Source organism: Myotis myotis, unplaced genomic scaffold (genome assembly GCF_014108235.1).
Source record: "Myotis myotis isolate mMyoMyo1 unplaced genomic scaffold, mMyoMyo1.p scaffold_m19_p_4, whole genome shotgun sequence".
In the NCBI taxonomy this organism is placed as follows: Eukaryota; Metazoa; Chordata; class Mammalia; order Chiroptera; family Vespertilionidae; genus Myotis; species Myotis myotis.
Window position 1 is genome coordinate 62,797,498 of NW_023416346.1, and position 19,488 is coordinate 62,816,985.

Sequence of the window (19,488 nt, forward strand, 5' to 3'; positions counted from 1 at the left end):
CTCTTATGGGAATGACATATGAACTAAAATGTAATGGGTATGTATAAATCAGCCAAGCACAGGAGAGTGAGGATACTGTGATGAACTGGGTTTGCGGTGGATGAGAGAACATTTGCAAAGACCAGGGACAGAAGGAAACATGGCATATCCATGAAATTAAAAGAGGGTAAGTGTGTCTGCGGCACAGAGCATGGGAAGAAGTGAGGCAAAGAGAAGTAAGACAGGCTCCGATCAGGAAGATAAGGACTTGATTTTTATCTGAAAAGCAGTGGGAAGCCATTGAAGGACTTTAATTGTAGGCATCTATCTTGGGGGAGGAGTGGAGTTGATATGTTCAGATTTGCAATTAAAAAAATTTGTTCTGGCTTCTGTTAGTAGAAAAGATTTGAAAGAGAGGTAAATCCCTACCCGGTTTGGCTCAGTGGATAGAGCATAAGCCTGGGGACTGAAGGACCCTAGGTTCTATTCCAGTCAAGGGCACATACATAGGTTGCAGGCTCCATCCCTGCCCCAGGAGGCAACCAATCAATCTGTTTCTCCCACAATCTTGTTTCTCTCTCTGTCTCTCCCCCACCCTTTCACTCTCAATATCCTCCAGTGCGGATTAACAAAGAAAGAAAAGAAAAAAAAAAAGAAAAGAGAAGTAGAGTAGATGCAGAAAGAACCCTTAGGATCCAAGTCTACAGTGGCCCAGGCAAGATATGGTAATGGTATAAACTAATAGTAGAAATGTGGAAAGATGTAAATAGATTAAAGATGGTAAAATTGCTAATACTTTCTAATTTACTATATACAAACTTATGGAACAGGGTGGTGTCAAAAACAAAAATACAAAAACCTACCCAAGACTCTGATTGGATGGAGAAGAAGGAGTACCTGGGTATAGATGTAAGGTAAATGAAGACATGAAGTTAATGAAAGAGGTTTTACATTTTTTTGAAGATTATGAAATGTTGATGGGAAGGACCAAGAGAGAGGGGGAAAAAAATCATATACAAAAGAGAGAGAAAAATAATAAAGAACGTGTTCTCTGAAAATGTAGAAGGAAGTAGACTCTAGAATACTAGGGAAGGAATGAAATAATGAATGGGGACGCAGGTCAGTCATAGAGCTGGGGATGGGATGAGGAGGCCATCCTCTCCTGATGGCTGCTATTTCATCTATGAACTTATTTGCTAAAAGTGAAACAGGATGTGATGATGTCAAAGTTTGTTGCCACATTATTTATGTTAATGAAATTTTGAAATCAATAAAAATACCATAGGGAATTGGTAAAATAAATTATGATATGTGTTTATACTGTTCTATTATGTACTATTTAAAAATCATGTTATAGAAGAATATTTTCAATCAAAGAAAACTATTTACTATATGGTTCACATGAAAATAGGAGTTTACAAAAGAGTATGCATGATATAGTCCCAATTGACAAAAATACATACTAAATATATTAAAAAATAGAAAAATATACACAAAAATATTAATTATATATACAGATATAGAGATATATACACACATATTGTCTGCATGTATGTATATATGTATATATGAATATATACTAGTATGTGTGTGCATATATATATATACATACATACATACATGCTGGGACAAAAGTAGGTTTACAATTGTGATTATATAAAACACAGAGTTTATTCTTGTATTATTATTGATTAATTATTTTATTATTTTCCATAGGAACAACTGTAAACCTACTTTTGCCCCACCTTGTATATATATGTAGATAGACTAGAGGTGATTTCCATTTTCATCTTCATCCTTTCACTTTTTTCTGTTTTTTTTCTCTTTATTTTCATGTTTCTTTTTCTATTAAAATTTTTTAATGTGGACATTATTTCAGGAGTCCCCCTTTTTTTTCCCCTTAGCCCCCTCCACCTATCCCCACCTTCCTCTCCCTTGGCCTCACCACACAATTGTCTGTGTCCATGGGATATGCGTCTAGGTTATTTAGCTGATTCCTTCATCTTTATCCAGTCACCTCCACCCTCATCTCCTCAAGAACCAGCCAGTCTGTTCCATGTATCCACACTTCCAGTTCCGTTTTGTTCATCAGAAGTAAATTTGAATGTACATCTACATACAGTAATTTGAAACAAATATATTTTATAAATAAAAATAAGCTATTTCATTCAGTAATAATTCATTACCTTACCATAAAGTTGTGTATAATTTTTGTAGTTCATTTGCAATTTCCTTGCTGCAGCCCAGTGCCTGGCTCAATGTAAATATTCCACAATTGTTGTTAAAGAGATACAAATTAATGCTTTAACTGTATTTCTAAACAACTGCATATTGTATGATATATATGAAAGTTGTTAAGACAGTAAATTCTAAGGGTTTTCATCACAAGGAAAAAATACTATTTTTTTTTATTTTTCTCCTTTTTAAATATAAGATAATAAATATAAGATGATGGATGCTAATTAAACTTGTGGTAATTATTTTATAATATATGTAAGTCAAATAATTGTGCTGTACACACAGTGTTACATGCCAATTATCTATAACTAGAGGCCTGGTGCACATAATTCTTGCACTCAGGGTGGGGGTCCCTCAGCCGGGATTGCGAAAGGGCACAGGCCAGGCCGAGGGACCCCACCGGTGCACGATTGGGGCCAGGGAGGGATGCGAGAGGTTGGCCAGCTGGGGGAGGACTGCAGGAGGTCTCCATGGCATGACCAGCCCATCTCGCTCAGTCCCAATCAGCCATAACCCAGTAGCAAGCTCACCTACCTGTCGGAGCATCTGCCCCATGGTGATCAGTGCACATCATAGTGAACAGTGAGTGGCCTTAGCATATCATTAGCATATTCAATGTTGATTGGTTGAATGGCCAACTGGACGACTAGACACTTAGCATATTAGGCTTTTATTATAACTATACTAATAAAAGAGTAATATCTAATTAGGCCAGGAGACCTTCCAGAGACCTTCTGGACATCCTTCCAGACAAAGCTGGGATCTTGGCCGACCTGCAAACCACCCCCAAATGGCCCTCAGCCCCTTGCCCAGGCCCACCCTGCCCCCAGCAGGGACCTCACCCTGATGGGGCGTGACCAGCCTGAAAATGGCCATCAGCCCCTCACCCAGGCTGGCCATGCCCCCACCAGCGGAGACCCCCACTCCGATGTGGGTGTAGCCAGCTTGCAAACGACCCTCAGCCCCTTGCCCAGGCCCACCCCACCCCCGAGGGCACCCTCACTCTGATGGAGGCATGACCAGCCTGCAAACTGCCATCAGCCCCACTCCCAGGTTAGTCATGCACCCCCATCGGGGACCCCCACCCCCAAGGTGTGTAGCCAGCCGGAAAATGGCCCTCAGCACCTCACCCAGGTTGGCCACGCTTCCCAGCGGGGACCTCCACCCTGATGGGGGCATGGCTGGTCTGCAAACAGGCCCCTAGCCCAGGCTGTCCCCACCCCCCAAGAAGACCCCCACCCTGATCCAGGACCCCCTTCAGGGAAGACCAGCTGGCCTCCACCCATGCACCAGGATTCTATCTATACTAATAAAAGGGTAATATGCTAGTTAGACTGGTAGACCTTCCTGGAGACCTTCCGGACATCCTTCCAAACAAAGCCATGGTGGCAGGGATGAGGCAGAGGTGGTTATGGGAGATCAGTCCAGGAGGGTGGGAAGCTGGGGTAATCAGGCTGGCAGGGGGACAGTTGGGGGTGATCAGGCTGCCAAGGGGGACAGTTGGGGGCAAGCAGGCCAGCAGGCAGTGTGGTTAGGGGTGATCAGTCAGGCAGGCAGGTGAGCGGTTAGAAGCCAGCAGTCCCAAATTGCGAGAGGGATGTCTGACTGCCGGTTTAGGCCCGATCCCTGTGGGGTCCCAGATTGGAGAGGGTGCAGGCTGGGCTGAGGGACACCTCCTCCTGTGCACAAATTTCATGCACCAGGCCACTAGTAAGATAATAAAAGCCGAATATGCTAATTAGACCAGACAGCCAAATGACCTGTAAGACAAAGCCAGGGCTGTGAGGGCTGAGCCCTTTGTCAGAATTTCGTGCATCAGGCCTCTAGTATCTCAATAAAACTAGAAAAACTTGCTACTGAGATAAAATAATGTAACAATTTTTTTCTTCCTTTTAATTGCCAGTTCCTTGGGTAATATGGACTGTTTTAATAAAGAAAAAAATGTAACTAAAAAATAAATTATTTTATGGCAAAAAATCAAACAAACACAAAAGACAGTGTAACTTATCCTACTGTTTTGGTATAGAAAATGTTAAGAAATGGTCATAGAATTATATTTCCATTAAAAAAGCATAAATACATATCTATCAACAAGTGAATCTAAAAATCAAATGAGTAAAAAATCTGATGAATAGAATAAACTGGTGAATGTAATAGAATCAGGGGCATGGAAATGGAGCAGATTGACAATTCTCGGGGGAAAAGGGGTGTGGGAGGGTGCAGGAAGAGATTGGACAAAGATCTTATATGCATGTATGCAGTATCTATGGACAGGGACAGTGGGGTGGCGAGGGCCAGGGGTGGGGTAGGAACTGGGTGGAGGGGAGCTACGAGGGGAAAAGAGAGGAACACCTGTAATAATCTGAACAATAAAGATTTTTTTTAAAAAGCATGAGGCTGTATCATGCGTTAATCAAAATAACTAGTATGCATTTAACCTCTTAGTACATGCCAGATGCTGTGATTAGTGTTTAACCCTTAGAGCAGTTCAGTTAGGAGAGTGTCAAAATGATTGCCACTTTATGGATGAGAAAACAGGCCTTGAAAGATCATTTGGTCAAAATCATTCACATGGAAGTGTCGAGTCAGGCTTGGAGTCCAGGTCTGTCTAACCCCGGAGGCTATGAGCTGCACTGCAGAGTGACGGGAAGAAAAAACCCAGCTCCTATGGACCTGACTCAGAAACTCACCCCTCTGCTGACAAATATCACCCTTTTAATTAAAACAAAGCATCAAATGAACCAACAAAAGAAGAAAATTCCACTTAGATTAATAAGTTAGCATCATTAATTACACAAAATATATTTGGACAGTTTTTTGGCAGGAAAATTAATATTGCCAACTGTACAGAAACAATCACAAGCCCTATCTCATTCCTTAAATAATTAGCAAAGTTAAAAAGGCTTTAAATGGCAAAAATAAAAATCCAGGGAAAATTGAAAATGACACAAATGGCCCCTTTTCATTGGCAACGCTTTCAACAACTGTATATCTAGTCTAAGGATATTTGCTAATTGTGCTGCTGTTTCCACCATTACCGTCACCAGCTTTTATTCATATTTAGGATCTGGAACAGTTAACAAGCTGGAAACCATATATTTTTCTACATTTAAGAAAGCCCTAAACCCTAATCCATCTCCTCTTCATACTTCCAACAGGTATTTATTGAGTACTTGACCTGTGCTTTTTTTCAGGACTGCCAAGTCAGATATTATTTTAACACAATTTGATTGAAATGATAACAGCTCCCATTGATAAAGTGAAAAAGTAAATTAATCTTCATTATCAAGATATTTTTAAAAGAACATTATTTTAATTAATGCTGTAGAATTTCTTTAAATTTCTTCTACATCTGGTCTCCCACATCAATCTACCAAGCAAATAAGGAATTACAAAGAAAAAGTGAAATATATGTTTCAGCTACAAGAGGCAACACATATCTTCTCGCTGTTGGATATTCTTAGCTGGTGGTATTTGAGAGGGTTTGTTTTAATTTGTTTAGTTTTTTTGCTTGAGCCCATTAAGATAGTAATAAAAATATTTTACATCTTGCTCTTTTTTAGCTGAGAAGCTCAAAGAATTTACAAAGTTAAATTTATCCACACAGCCTTTATAGAAGCAGGAAAAATGAAAGAAACAGATCTATCATATTAAAACAGATTTCATGTTATAGAGAAGTAGTTTTCTGAATGATAGTTTCCACGTTAAAGCAGTACATCAAATTATGCTGTATTTTAACCTTGATGGCAAATAAATTAATTAGAGTTGTTTATTCAATAAATAGAGTCAAAATGTAATTACCTTGGCTGCCCGTGTGGGATGTCTGATGTATCTGGGCCCTTTAAATGTATAGGAAGAATGGATTGCTATTATCCCTTGCCTTGCATGGGTTTTTCCTAAAGGCAGAGTCTGAGACAGTGACAAAGGCTGGCAGTAGTTGAATCTTCGAGGACAAGAGTGAGGAACAGAGAGAGGGAAACAGGAAGAAGGGCGAGCCCACATAAGGGGATGTGGAGAGCTCTAAAATTCTCTGCTCTAACATTCATGGACTCTTATTCTCACTCCATCTAAATCCCTTTCTTTTAGTCAACAATTCTGAGACTAGGACCCAATGGCTTGAAATGGGTCCTATCACAAAGAAAAAGAACTTCTTCCGGCAAGATGGTAATATCTGCCTGACCAAATCAGGCCACCGATTGTCCTGCTGCCTGTCTCTCTTTGTGGCAAAACCCTTATCATCCCCCACATTTATGGAAACATTTCCTCTGTTTTCTCATCCCAACTGCCTTGCAGTTTGCATAGTGGATTTTTTTCTCCCATTACAGAATGAGTGCTTGATCTTGAAGAGATTTCTGAGGAGCCTTCTAAAGTGCATCTCAGAATCATCTACCTGGAGAAAGAAAGAATATTTATCCCTCAGAGTCAACAGTTGTCTTTAAGACTTTAATTCACCCACACAACTGGGTGGTCCCAGAGAAAGCATGAAAAGTTTTCAATTGTTTCTAGGTCTTCACCCTCAGAGAAGCTCTGGAGTATGAAGACCAAGACTCAAGATGCTGGTCTAGGCAAGGTGCTGTCAGGCTACACTGTGATGAGCTGAAACACCTGTCCCTGTGTGAACTGGTAGCTCTGGTGGGTGCTGCAATGAAAGGTGAGGCTGAGAGGATTTGAAGTGATGCCATAGAGGTGCCTGCCTGTGTACGACTTGTTGGGTGGTGTCCTCACTTCCTGTCTTCTGAGGAAGAGACATTAGACCTTCAGAAAATTTCTCCCACCACTGTGTGAATCAGTTTTTCTGTCTCCATTTGAAGGACTTTTGTGTGCTCAGTCAGCCTCGCTCTCCCCGAAAATGGAGGATGGTGGTAGTAGATGGTGGTAATGGCTCACCACAATCGCCTTTGCCATCTCCAGTTGCTGTGATCACTGACTGCTAAATGCTTACAGTAGCACCCTTCTCTGAAAAATTTTCCAAGGACAGGAATCTTCTCACCCAAGAGGTTATGTCCCGCCAACCCAGGCAATGACTGACTGACTGACTAATTTGGGGGTCTTCTAAAGGCGAGACTTATTCTATGGTGAGATTCATGCAGTGGTATTCTGATATACTGGCTTAGAAGAAATGAGGGCCCTGACTCGCCCTGGTTGGGTGGTTCAATTAGTTGGAGCATCATCCCATACACAAAAAGGTGGTGGGTTCAATTTATGGTCAAGGCACATACCTAGGTTGTGAATTCCATCCCCAGGCAGGGTGCATACAGGAAGAAACCGATTGATGTTTCTCTCAGGCATGAATGTTTGCCTCTCTCCCTCCCTCCCTGTCTCTCTAAAAAAAGGGAGGGGTCCTGATTTGTACTCTTTGCTGATTTCTGTGCTGCATTCTCCTACTACGGTTGTTGTAAATCAGTGGTCGGCAAACTGTGGTTCGTGAGCCACATGCGGCTCTTTGGCCCCTTGAGTGTGGCTCTTCCTAAGCCTTAGGAGTACCCTAATTAAGCTAATAACAATGCACCTACCTATATAGTTTAAGTTTAAAAATTTTGGCTCTCAAAACAAATTTCAATCGTTGTACTGTTGATATTTGGCTCTGTTGACTAATGAGTTTGCCGACCACTGGTGTAAATGATACCCGGATCTGACATCACTGAAAAATGCAGCATTGGGATAAGATGCACACAATCTGGTCTTGAAAGCACACTGCCCAGGTCATGCTCCAGAGCTGCCTGTGTGAAGCATAGGGTAAGGGCTCAATAAATATCTGTTGGAAGCTACATTTATTTTTTCTCAGCAACTTTCCTTGTTCTGGCCTGATTCCTTCACTTCCCTCCAGAACCCTCCAGAGAGCCTTCCTTTGATGATGCATTTGGACAAGAATTCTGGCCTCAGGCTCCGTTTCTAGGGAACCTAACCTAAAATATTATGAGGAGAATCAACCTCCATGGGAGCATTGTGCTCCATTAACCATCTCCTGAGGGCTCTACCGGGTCAGGCCTGCTGGCTACCACTACAGCCCTGACTCTTATCATAATAATTGTGCCCTGCCATTTCTCGTGGTTAAGCACAACTTAATTATTTTAGGATCACCTAATTCACCAATATTTTCATGTGATTTAGTTCTATATCAGTACCTCTTGCCACCAGCCCTTGCTTACAGAGGTTGGATACCACTGCACTTCTCAGTGACGATAGTGCCTAACTCACCAACACATTCCTTATCACATTTCTAAATAAGACATCCTCCAGGCTTACTGGAAGAACATAGAAAACCTGTGCATTTTGTGCTCATACAGAATATGTCCTCTCTAGCATGCCCACTTCACTAAGCATTTTGATCCTGTCCTCCATCATCTTCCATGGCAGCCCTAAAATTTTTACTTCACTTTCTTTGGGCCATCACATTATCCAAACTTCCAAGTGCCATCCTAGCAGCATATTAGCACCATCATCTAGGGTCCTGGCCAAGGTGTTTACATTGTATTATAAGAGAGTGCATTGATATTGATAGATATTCACTTATCTGAGAATTAATGTTTCCCCACATCCTCCCTTGATCCAGCACCATTAGGATTCAGTCCCATATATATTGTATCAGATTCTGGTCCATGCTGGTTAGGTTCTTCAGATCTTTGCTTTAGTCCTTTTCCTCTTTTACTACACTCAAAACTTCCACATCCAGGTTATGTGTGACATGACTCTAAGTATTGGTTTGGTGGCCAGAAGGGGAGCTAAGGATAAAGCATGAGAGGCCACGGGATTTTTTGCAAGATAGGCCTCTGCAGCATTATCAAGCAATGTTGGATTTGGGGGAAAGAGAGAATTCAAGATTTTTTAAAACAGCTCTATTGAGATGTGATTCACACACCATACAATTTACCCATTTAAAGTGTACAATTCAGTGGGTTGTTTTTGTTGTTGTATTTATTTATTTATTTATTTATTTATTTATTTATATATTTGATTTCAGAGAGGGAGGGAGAGGGAGAGATAGAACATCAATGATGAAAAAAATCATTGATTGGCTGCTTCATGCATGCCCCACACTGGATATTGAGCCCACAACCTGGGCATGTGCCCTTATCGGGAATCAAACCATGACTTTCTGGTTCATAGGTCGACACTCAACCACTGAGCTACACCAGCAGGGCCAATTCAGTGGTTTTTACAAGTATATGTATGCCAACATCATAAGAGTAGATTGTAGAATATCTTCATTAATCAAAAAGATACCCTGCACCATTTAGCTAAACCCCATTCATGTGAATAGGGACTATATAATATGTGATCTTTTGTGACTGACTTCTTTCACTTAGCACAATGCTTTCAGGGTTCATCCATGTTACAAATGTCAAGGGTATCTACCAGATGCCCTCATCCCACATCTTAGGCTTCCTCTTCCTCTCAACAGGAGGCGCTACCCTGGTATAAAAAATGTGCCACGGGTGGGAACATAAACCTTCCCTGGACCTACACTGTTATTATAATTAAGTATTGGGCCTGATCGTCTGGTTGCAGAAAGTGATAGTATGTAAATGCTGCCAAGGCCCTCTGACTTTCACACTTCCCCTTAAATTAGTGATTAGTCATACTCACACTTCCATTGTTTCTCCCAATCATCTGTCACACTTAGCAACAGCCATCCATTGTCCATTGTTCTTATTACTAATTGTCCTGAACTTCTCAAACTCCTGAGATATTGCTACTGTCAGTGCATTTCCCTCCACTCTGAGAATTTTAACAATTGCATTGCTATAACATGCCAAAGGCTATCCATACACCAGCTACCACCAGTAACAGCATTCTTATTTCCAGCCAGCTGATGAGTGATCCAACTCCAATATTCCATTTTAAAGTCTGCTTCCTCAGAGCATGCCTAGTACCAACTATCCCATGTTGGGTTCTTCATGAAACAGACTGTGAGATGGATGTTTGCATGAAGTTTATTGAAGAGTGCTTTCAGACACAACACCCGTGAGGCAATGAAAGAAGCAGGATTGGGCAGAGAAAAAAAGTCAACTGCAGACCAAATAGCAACAAAGGTCTCATCTGATCCTGCAAGGAGTTCTGGAAGTAAGATGGCCCCACAGAGTTTTTAATTAACCAGTCATTGAATATGGGCTGCCTCCAGGTAGGGGTATAACCTTGGCCAAAGCAATTGTCTTCATTGGAGGGAAATGCACAGGAAGCAACTAAACTGTTTGAGCTCTCAGCAGAAAATACTCCCAGAAGCTCAAAAATGATTGTCCTTGTTCTGAAAGAAGGTTTGATGCAATGCATTCACCCACTGAATAATCATAATCCGCTGAAATATCGTAATTCAGAACTTGGCATTGCCAATAATTTTCATACCTCCAAAATATCAGTTTCAACTTCTGATTCTCCAACCACCACCTCCTATTTTTTTTTTAAATTTTATACCCTAAAATAACTTAACTGTAACAATCTTTAAACTGAGACTTCCAGTCCCTTGCTACTACTATATATTTTTTGGTGTCTCACTTTCTTGAATTCCTCTCTTCACCTACTCCTCTTAAATCCATGATCAATTAATATAATTGACCTGCATATATTATAGGGTAATACTCCCTGCTCCCTCTCACAACCTCTTTTTCTTTGGCAAAAGTATAACTAATTCTAAACCTAGCTGATATGAACTGAATTGTGTCCCCCTCAAATTCATACACTGAAGTCCTAACCCTCAATGTGACTATATTTGGAGATAGGACAGTTAGGAGGTAATTAAGGTTAAATGAGGTCATAAGAATGAAGCCATAATCCAATAGTACTGGTGGCCTTATAAGAAGAGAAAGAAAGAGCTCTCTCTCCTTCTACCTGTCCATGTAAACTCAGGGGAAAGGCCATGTGAGGACATAGAAGATAGCTATAATCAGTAAGAGACTCCTTACCAGAAACTGAACCCTGGTGGACCTTTATCTGGTACTTATAGCCTCTAGAACTGTGAGAAAAGAATCTCTGTTGTTTAAGCCACCCGACCAGTGGTGTTTGTTAGAGTAACCTGAGTGGACTAACACACCAACTCTCTGATTACTTTGCACCGGCAAGCTCCCTTTAAATTCATGGCCATGAATCTCAAGTACACATTATTTAGTGGTGCCGGTCAATCATAATAAACTACCGTTATTTAATTGTTCTACTCTCTTAGATGAATATTTCATACTTTTACTATTAAAACTCCCAGCTGATGAGAGCCCCCCATTCTTATGAGAGCTTATGACTTTGCTTCTGCATCACTGAGAAAATTGAAGCAATTAGAAAAGAATCTCCACAGATCCCACCAAAAGTAAATCTACCCTCCCACCAGTATCTGCAACCATTTTCCTTGCCTTTCCTCTTGCTTCCACAGATAAAATCTGACCACTTCTTACTATCTTTACTTTTGCTTTCTTTGTCCAAGCCATCATCACCTTTCACCTAAATAATTGAAATATTGCCATAAGTGGTCTCTAGTTTCTACTATTTTTTTCTGTCAATAGCCTAGTATTATATAAAAGCTAAAGTGATCTTTTCAAAAGGCATATCATGTTACTCCTCTGTTCATAGCCTTCTAATGGCTCTTCATTTTGTCTAGTATAAAAATCAAAGTTTTGAGGGGAAACTAAGATGGCGGCATAGGTAAACACCGGGAAATTGTCGCCTCCCACAACAATTGAAAATTACCGCAAAGGACTGAGCAAACATCATCCAGATCAACAGAAAGGCTGGCTGAGTGTAAATTCTACAACTAGAAGGAAAGAAAAGCACGCTGAGAGCCAGAGGCGCTGCGGAGGTGAAGTGCAGAGGTACGGCGGCTCGCGCTCGCGAGGAAAGGGGGTGGCACCTGAGGACGCGGCTGTCTTTTTGAATTACAAACTCCCGACTGCTCTGAACTCCGGTTCCGGGAAGTCTCTGGGGACCCAGGTCTCATACGGGGAGAAGCTGGTCTGTCCGGCAGCAGGCGAACTTGAAGGCGGCTTTCCCTCAGAGGTGCTTGCAGCAATTAGCGGGTCACTGAGACCCGCGACTCCCGGCGGAGAATCAGCCATAGCTCCCTGATCCGCCCTTTGATTCCCTGAGACCCCGCCCCACCCAGGCTGCGGCAGAGGCTTTTGCATGTGAATGTACCTAACTGCAGCCCAGCCAGGAAGACCCAGAACTTCCAAGAGAAGGCCCAAGGCCCCGCAGCGGCTTGCATTGCTTCACAGCTGAGCCTCTTCGTGGCTCCTGCTGTGTGGCCTCAGGCAGAGGCTGAATTAGCACCTCCTTAGATCCAGGAGCCACTGTACCCAGTGGTCAGAGGGTACCAGACTGCAACTCCTCAGATCCATAAGGGACACACTCAGGGAGCAGACTCAGTGAGCACCAAAGCCCCACTGAAGCAAGTCTTGCCCCAGAAGGGTGTCTTCAGCACAGAAGTTCTCCCACTTTAGACACAGCTGATTCTCACAGCCAATTGGCCTGGAGGTCAATTCCTCCCAGTGATTCTACAACAACCAAGGCACCAAGAGTGCACCAAGAGTGTCCACCCCAGGTAACTGGGGAGGCTGAGCTACTGGGCCCTTCAGGACACCTGGCGCGCAGGGCCACTCTATCAACACAGGGAAGCTGCCAAAATGCGGAGACAAAGAAACAGGTCACAAATGGCAGAAATGGAGGAAAGCAAACGATTGGATATAGAGTTCAAGGCCACGTTTATAAGGTTTTTCAAGAATTTTATGGAAACCGCCGATAAATTTAATGAATCCCTCAATAAGTATAGGGAGACCATGGAGGACATGAAAAAGGACCAACTAGAAATTAAGCATACACTGACTGAAATAAAGAATAATTTACAGAGATCCAGCAGCAGACAAGAGGATCCCAAGAATCAAGTCAAAGATTTGAAATACAAAGAAACAAAAAATACCCAACCAAAAAAGAAAAAAGAAAAGAGATTCCAAAAATATGAAGATAGTGTAAGGAACCTCTGGGACAACTTCAAGCGTACCAACATCAGAATTATAGGGGTACCAGAAGGAGAGAGAGGGCAAGATATTGAAAACCTTTTTGAAGAAATAATGACAGAAAACTTCCCCTACCTGATGAAAGAAATGGACTTACAAGTCCAGGAAGCGCAGAGAACCCCAAACAAAAGGAATCCAAAGAGGACCACACCAAGACACATCATAATTAAAATGCCAAGAGCAAAAGACAAAGAGAGAATCTTAAAAGCAGCAAGAGAAAGACAGTCAGTTACCTACAAGGGAGTACCCATACAACTGTCAGCTGATTTCTCAACAGAAACCATGCAGGCCAGAAGAGAGTGGCAAGAAATATTCAAAGTGATGAATAGCAAGAACCTGCACCCAAGATTACTTTATCCAGCAAAGCTATCATTCAGAATAGAAGGTCAGATAAAGAGCTTCACGGATAAGAAAAAGCTAAAGGAGTTCATCACCACCAAACCAGCATTATATGAAATGCTGAAAGGTATTCTTTAAGAAGAGGAAGAAGAAAAAGGAACTCTTACCATTTGCCACAGCATGGATGGAACTGGAGAGCGGATAAATACCACATGATCTCACTCATTTGTGGAATATAATGAACAACATAAGCTGATGAACAAGGACTGATCCAGAGACGGAGAGGCATTGATTGGACTGTCGGGACTTGGAGGGAAGGTAGGGGAGGGTGGGGGTAAGGGGGAAAGATCAACCAAAGGACTTATATGCAAGCATATAGGCCTAATCAATGGACATGGACAACGGGGGGGAGAAGGCATGAGCGGGGGGGGGGGGGGTAGAGGGTAACGTGGGGACAAGGACACATATGTAATATCTTAATCAATAAAAAATATATTTAAAAAAAATCAAAGTTTTTATGACGGCCTACAATGTCCTAGATGAACTCTTTCTTCTTTACCTCTCTGAACTCATCTCCTCCCACTCTCCTCTTCACTCACTCTGCTCTAGTTGCACTGATCTGCTGGTCATCAAACCCACCAAGTATATTTCTTTAGGGCCTTGGTATTGTAATGCTGTTCCTTAGATATCCACATACTTGCTACCTCATTTCCTTTAATTTTTAATCAAATATCACGTTTTCAATAAAGCCTACCAAAATCACCTTATTTATAATGCCAGCCAATGTCCACTCTTGCTGTAGCTCTTACTGCACTTTATTTTTGTTTCCCCAGTACAATTATCACCTTCTAGCATAAGTAATTTTCATATTACTTATTATCTATTGTCTTCTCCCCCAAAAGCAAGGATAATTTTCTGTTTTGTTCACTGCCATATCTCAAGTGCCTAGAAGAATGTCTGGCAAATAATATGTACCTCCAAAACATTTGTTGAATGAATGAATGAATTTTGATTAGAAGAATATTTGAAGATTTGATGCCAGTTTCTGCCATTAGCTCTACAATGTTAATTTTTAATAGCAGTGGAAAATTCTCCAACCACCACTTCCTATTTTTTATAGCAGTGGAAATTTCTTTCTGAGCTTTGTTATCTATGTCTTTTATGGAACTATGATTAGAAGTTCAAAAAGTCTGTATTTTAAACCATAATTAAACTTTCTCCTATATATGATGATTGCAGCATCAACATTATCTCTTTTAGGTTTGAGTGCATTTTCATTCTTCTTTGCCCAATCCCAGCTGCTTTAAAGTTTAGGAAGCATCAAACTTTAACAATTATTTTGCACAGTTTGTCATACAGAATACACTAATTGAGTTCATTTGCACACCTAGGTCTAGTCCTACTGGAGTTCTCTCACCCTCATCCCTCACCTCACTTTTCTTAGAGAGAAGAATCTGGTTTTTTATAGCAAAGGTTTCTTTGCAAACTGTTCTTTCTTTTCCATTTATTAATCAGAATATAGAAAAACCTTTGCTTGCTCTCTAACATTAAGAACAAAAGAAAGTCTTGGAAAGTACATTCCATGACTCTAGGAACTGAGCAACTTCCATGGACAGTTTCATTTGAATCTTGGAAGAGGGCAACTGAATCCATTCAATTCTCTGAATCCCACTTTCCTTTTATTTTTTAATAAATGCTTTATTTTGCATCAAATACTAAAGGTAATTTATTTAGTTACATAGCATACTTTTACTATTTTATTTTCAACCTGACTCATTTTTTAAAAATTATTTTTATTGATTTTTAGAAAGAGAGAAAGGGAAAGGGAGAGAAACATATATCAGTGTGAGGGCACAACATTGATCGTATGCCTCCTGCATGCCCCCTACCAGGGAACTAGCCCACAACTCAGGCATGTGCCCTGACTGGGAATCAAACTGGCAACCTTCTGGCACATGGGATGATGCCCAGCCAACTGAGCCACACCAGCGAGGGCACAACCTGATTCATTTTCAGATACTCTTTATAGGTGCCAACTCCCTTGCCTACTTTTTTTCTTCTAAAGATTTAAATTAAAACCCAGTGGCATATAGTAAATTTTAAACAAAGATACATGGTCATTTGCTCACAATGTGTAAGACAACTAGGTCTGTAAACCTAAGAATTGAAAAGCTGAATGATTTATTGAGCTCTTACATGGAGGCTATGATAGAGCCAAGCATGGAGCTGGTGGCACCCCAGAACTCTTAGACTCATATGCAAATAACACTTGCACGTTCTGCTTCCGTGTATTTTGAAGCTGTAAGTCTCTTTCCTAACTGTTTGCTTATTTTCATATTTACACTTGCTTTTCTTTGTGTAAGAAATTTGTCAAAATCAAATGCATTCTGGTGATATAGGTTTTATATTATGTTAAACTGAATATTTGTGATTTATGATGTAAGTTCTCTGTGTGTACTAGCAGAAAGCAATGTAAAGTTAACGTTCTAAATTTGTTAATGGGTGTGATATGAATGGAACCCATGTGAAAACATTATGTATTGGCAATGTTTTGTCTAAGATCTACAACTGACCAAATCTGGGCCAGTGTCATTTTATTGTAGCCACCACTCCTATCTAGTATGTTATACAGCACTGAGTGATTCTGTTGGCCAGCTGATATTCCCTCTGTTCTCCAACGTGTATCGTCATTACTGGGGTATAGAATTGGCAATTGAAATTAAGCTAATTCATATACATGTGTATTTTGCTGATAGTAATTAACAGTTTAGCTCATCTTTCAGTATATGAGTTATGTGGGTGGGAAAGGCAACAGCAAAATAGTCAAGGGAATTGGAGGATCACTGAGACTTGGTGACACATTGGATGTGGGTGGTAGTTGCTTGTAGAAAGCTAGACAGGAAGTGCCTCCTGAGTCATTGGGCTAACTATCACAGTCTACCGTGTTTGAAAACAAATAGTAGGTTAATGGTAAACTGGTAATTCATTTCCTCACTGCAATATAAACAGGATAGAACTGATTTTAATGGTTTCATTCTGGTCTCTCTCTGGATATTTGCTGGTCATTTTTAGGAATTTTGTTCACATCCCAGTTGCAGTTTTATGAGAAGCAGCTTTGACTAAAAGAATTTCTGAATACTTAGAACTAAAATGGAATTCAGAAATTATTTTGCCCTCCCTCTCATTTCCACAGATAGAAAACTGAGGCAAAGAGACTTGTCCAATTTATACATCAAATTGGAGACAGAATAGAATTTAGGGGTCCTGACCCACATCTATTGTGTTTTCCTCTATGCCACATGGCTTGACTTAGGAATCCTGTATAATAAAAAGCTAATATGCAAATCAACTGAACAATAGAACAACTGGTTGCTATGATGCGCACTGACCATCAGGGGGCAGATGCTCAATGCAGGAGCTGCCTCCTGGGGGTCAGTGTGGTCCCACAGGAGGAGCATTGCTCATCCAGAAACTCTGAGCCAGGCTCATGGCTAGCTGGAGAGTGCAGCAACAATGGCAGGAGCATCTCCCTCCTCCACAGCAGCACTAACCCGTCAGTCAGACATTTCCCGAGGGCTCCTGGACTGCAAGAGGGCACAGGCCAGGCTGAGAGACCCCCTCCCAAAGTGCAAGAATTTCATGCACCAGGCCTCTAGTTATTAATAATTTCAAAGTCCTCTTTCAGAAACTGAAAATGGATTATCAGGTAGCCTTGCAAGTATATTTGAGTTGTTACATTCAGTCACTTACAAAATCATTTTTAGATATCATCATGATGTTATAGGATTGGTTAAATCATGAGAAATATGTTAACATTTTCTAAACAGGAGGCAACTTCTATTTGTACTGGTAACCATAGAGAATATTCTCCACTGCTAAGATTTATCACATATTAACTCAGGAGCTAAAAATGCTGTTAAAATAATGGCACTTGATTGTAAAGCATTTGCATATGTTTTTCTTGAGCATTCTACATATATATATATATATCTGCTAGATATTGCTAAAGGAATATTTGCAAGACTTCTCATGGGTGAAATCAACTGACCTCAACAGCTTGAAGGCTCCATCAGGGGGTCACACCAAAGTGCAAAGGAGTCCATGCTGTTGTACTACATTACCCAGATAGCTGATTTGCTTGTCACCAATTAGAGCAATAGCCCTGACTTTCTGTAATGCACTCTGTATATTCTTGTTCTACATTGCAATTAATATTTGCAGGAATCTGAGTTGAAGATGAGAAAATAAACCCCAGTAAATCACATTTAATCAGCTTCCAATTTTTGGTTGCCACTGACTGCTTTGTCCCTCCCATTCCTCATAGTTTCCAAGGGCTGCATTTGAAATAATGCTTGTAGTTGCTTCTTTCTCTGGCTTCTTGATTGATTGGCAAGCTGTATAACAGCACATTGTTCTGCTCTACCATTTTCCCAGTGGGCGGTACTGCGCAATAGTGATGGGGAAGTGTAATGACACAGCATCAAATGACACAAACTTCTCCATTGCATGAAGCTGGATCCTTATATCCATTTATTTTTATCACTTTTGTATGTCGAAGTGATGGAAAATGTTAACCCTTGGCTTCTCAAGCCTACTCAAATAGAATTTAAATCTACCTGATCTTGGGAGAGACACACTTTGACATAGGTGTATTCTAGTCTTAAAGTATGGTCACTCTTTATATTTATGAAATCTTCTTTCTAAGCACTTCCTATCAGAGAATATTTAAAACTGATGGAAATTATTCGATGCAGTTATGAATTGAAAGCTCATAAGCTAGCTGCTCTTCAAACTTCTCAGAACACCTAGGCCTCCAGAACTGCTGAAGTAGACAGTGGCATTTATACTGAGATTATGGCATCATCTTATTCTAAATGATATTTTTGTCTTTAGAGTGCATGAGGGATGCCTGTGCTTCTCAGTGCTTAATTGGTTTTCTCCCCTGAGTTTAATTAAACTCACCCTAAGCTTGCAAAACCCCAAGGCTGCTGCTTAAGGGTGAGAAGCTTCAGTGTTTCTAGGCTTGAATACAGTATGATAAAGAATCAATTATACTGTTTGATTAACTGAATATGCAACTATTTTACATTCTTAGACAGCGATATTGTTATTTAATCCAAGGCATTCTAAAAATTGCTCTATTATGGATAAAAAGACATCATTTTTATAAATTTCCAACAGGATTTTAGAAAATATTTAACTTTCCAAGCTGTAATGCATATATTCACTGACCGGCAATTGGGTATTATTTATATTATACCCAATTACAAAGGCTCATTACTTACTATTATGGTGTTACCTAGGTATCATCACATCATTTAAAAAGAATCTTGACTTTGGTATTTGTTTCATTTAGTGGTATGGCAAAGATCAAGGTCTTAAGCATTCTGGCATAACCCAATTCCTGCTTACTTACTCAACCCTTTATTGGAAGGTCATGGAATTGGCTGAGTCATTTGTACTTGAACCAGGAAAGAGTCATCTTTCTCTTCTGGAATGAGTCAGCACTCTGCTTTAATATTGTACCTGTACCTAAGGATTGGAAAATAGAAACAAACATCCTTACTGCACATACCAGAATTATGTAGTGCTGGAAGCCATTCCTACCAGCAAACGTAAGTTAAATACTGAGTCACAAAAAGATGACAGAATAAGAACATACTAAAGTTTTCCCACACTACCTACATATAAATAATTGAAACTCTAGAATAGCATTTCAGAAAGACAGATTTTCTAGCTATATGTTTTAATAACTGTAGCTACTATTCTTTGAGCCTTAATATGCACTTGGCTCTCAGGTGGACACTTTGCATGTATTAGCTAATTTAATCTTTATATCAACTCTATGAAGTAAAGACTATTATTATTCCCACCATTCAGACACAGAAACTGAGGCACAAAAGTGTGTAAAATAATACACTTAAGGTCACATAGGTAG

General features: G+C 40.5%; 1 pseudogene; it reads left to right on the forward strand.

Moving 5' to 3' along the window:
- Positions 1-19,488, forward strand: part of LOC118653430 — a 160,529-nt pseudogene that overhangs the window by 125,956 nt on the left and 15,085 nt on the right.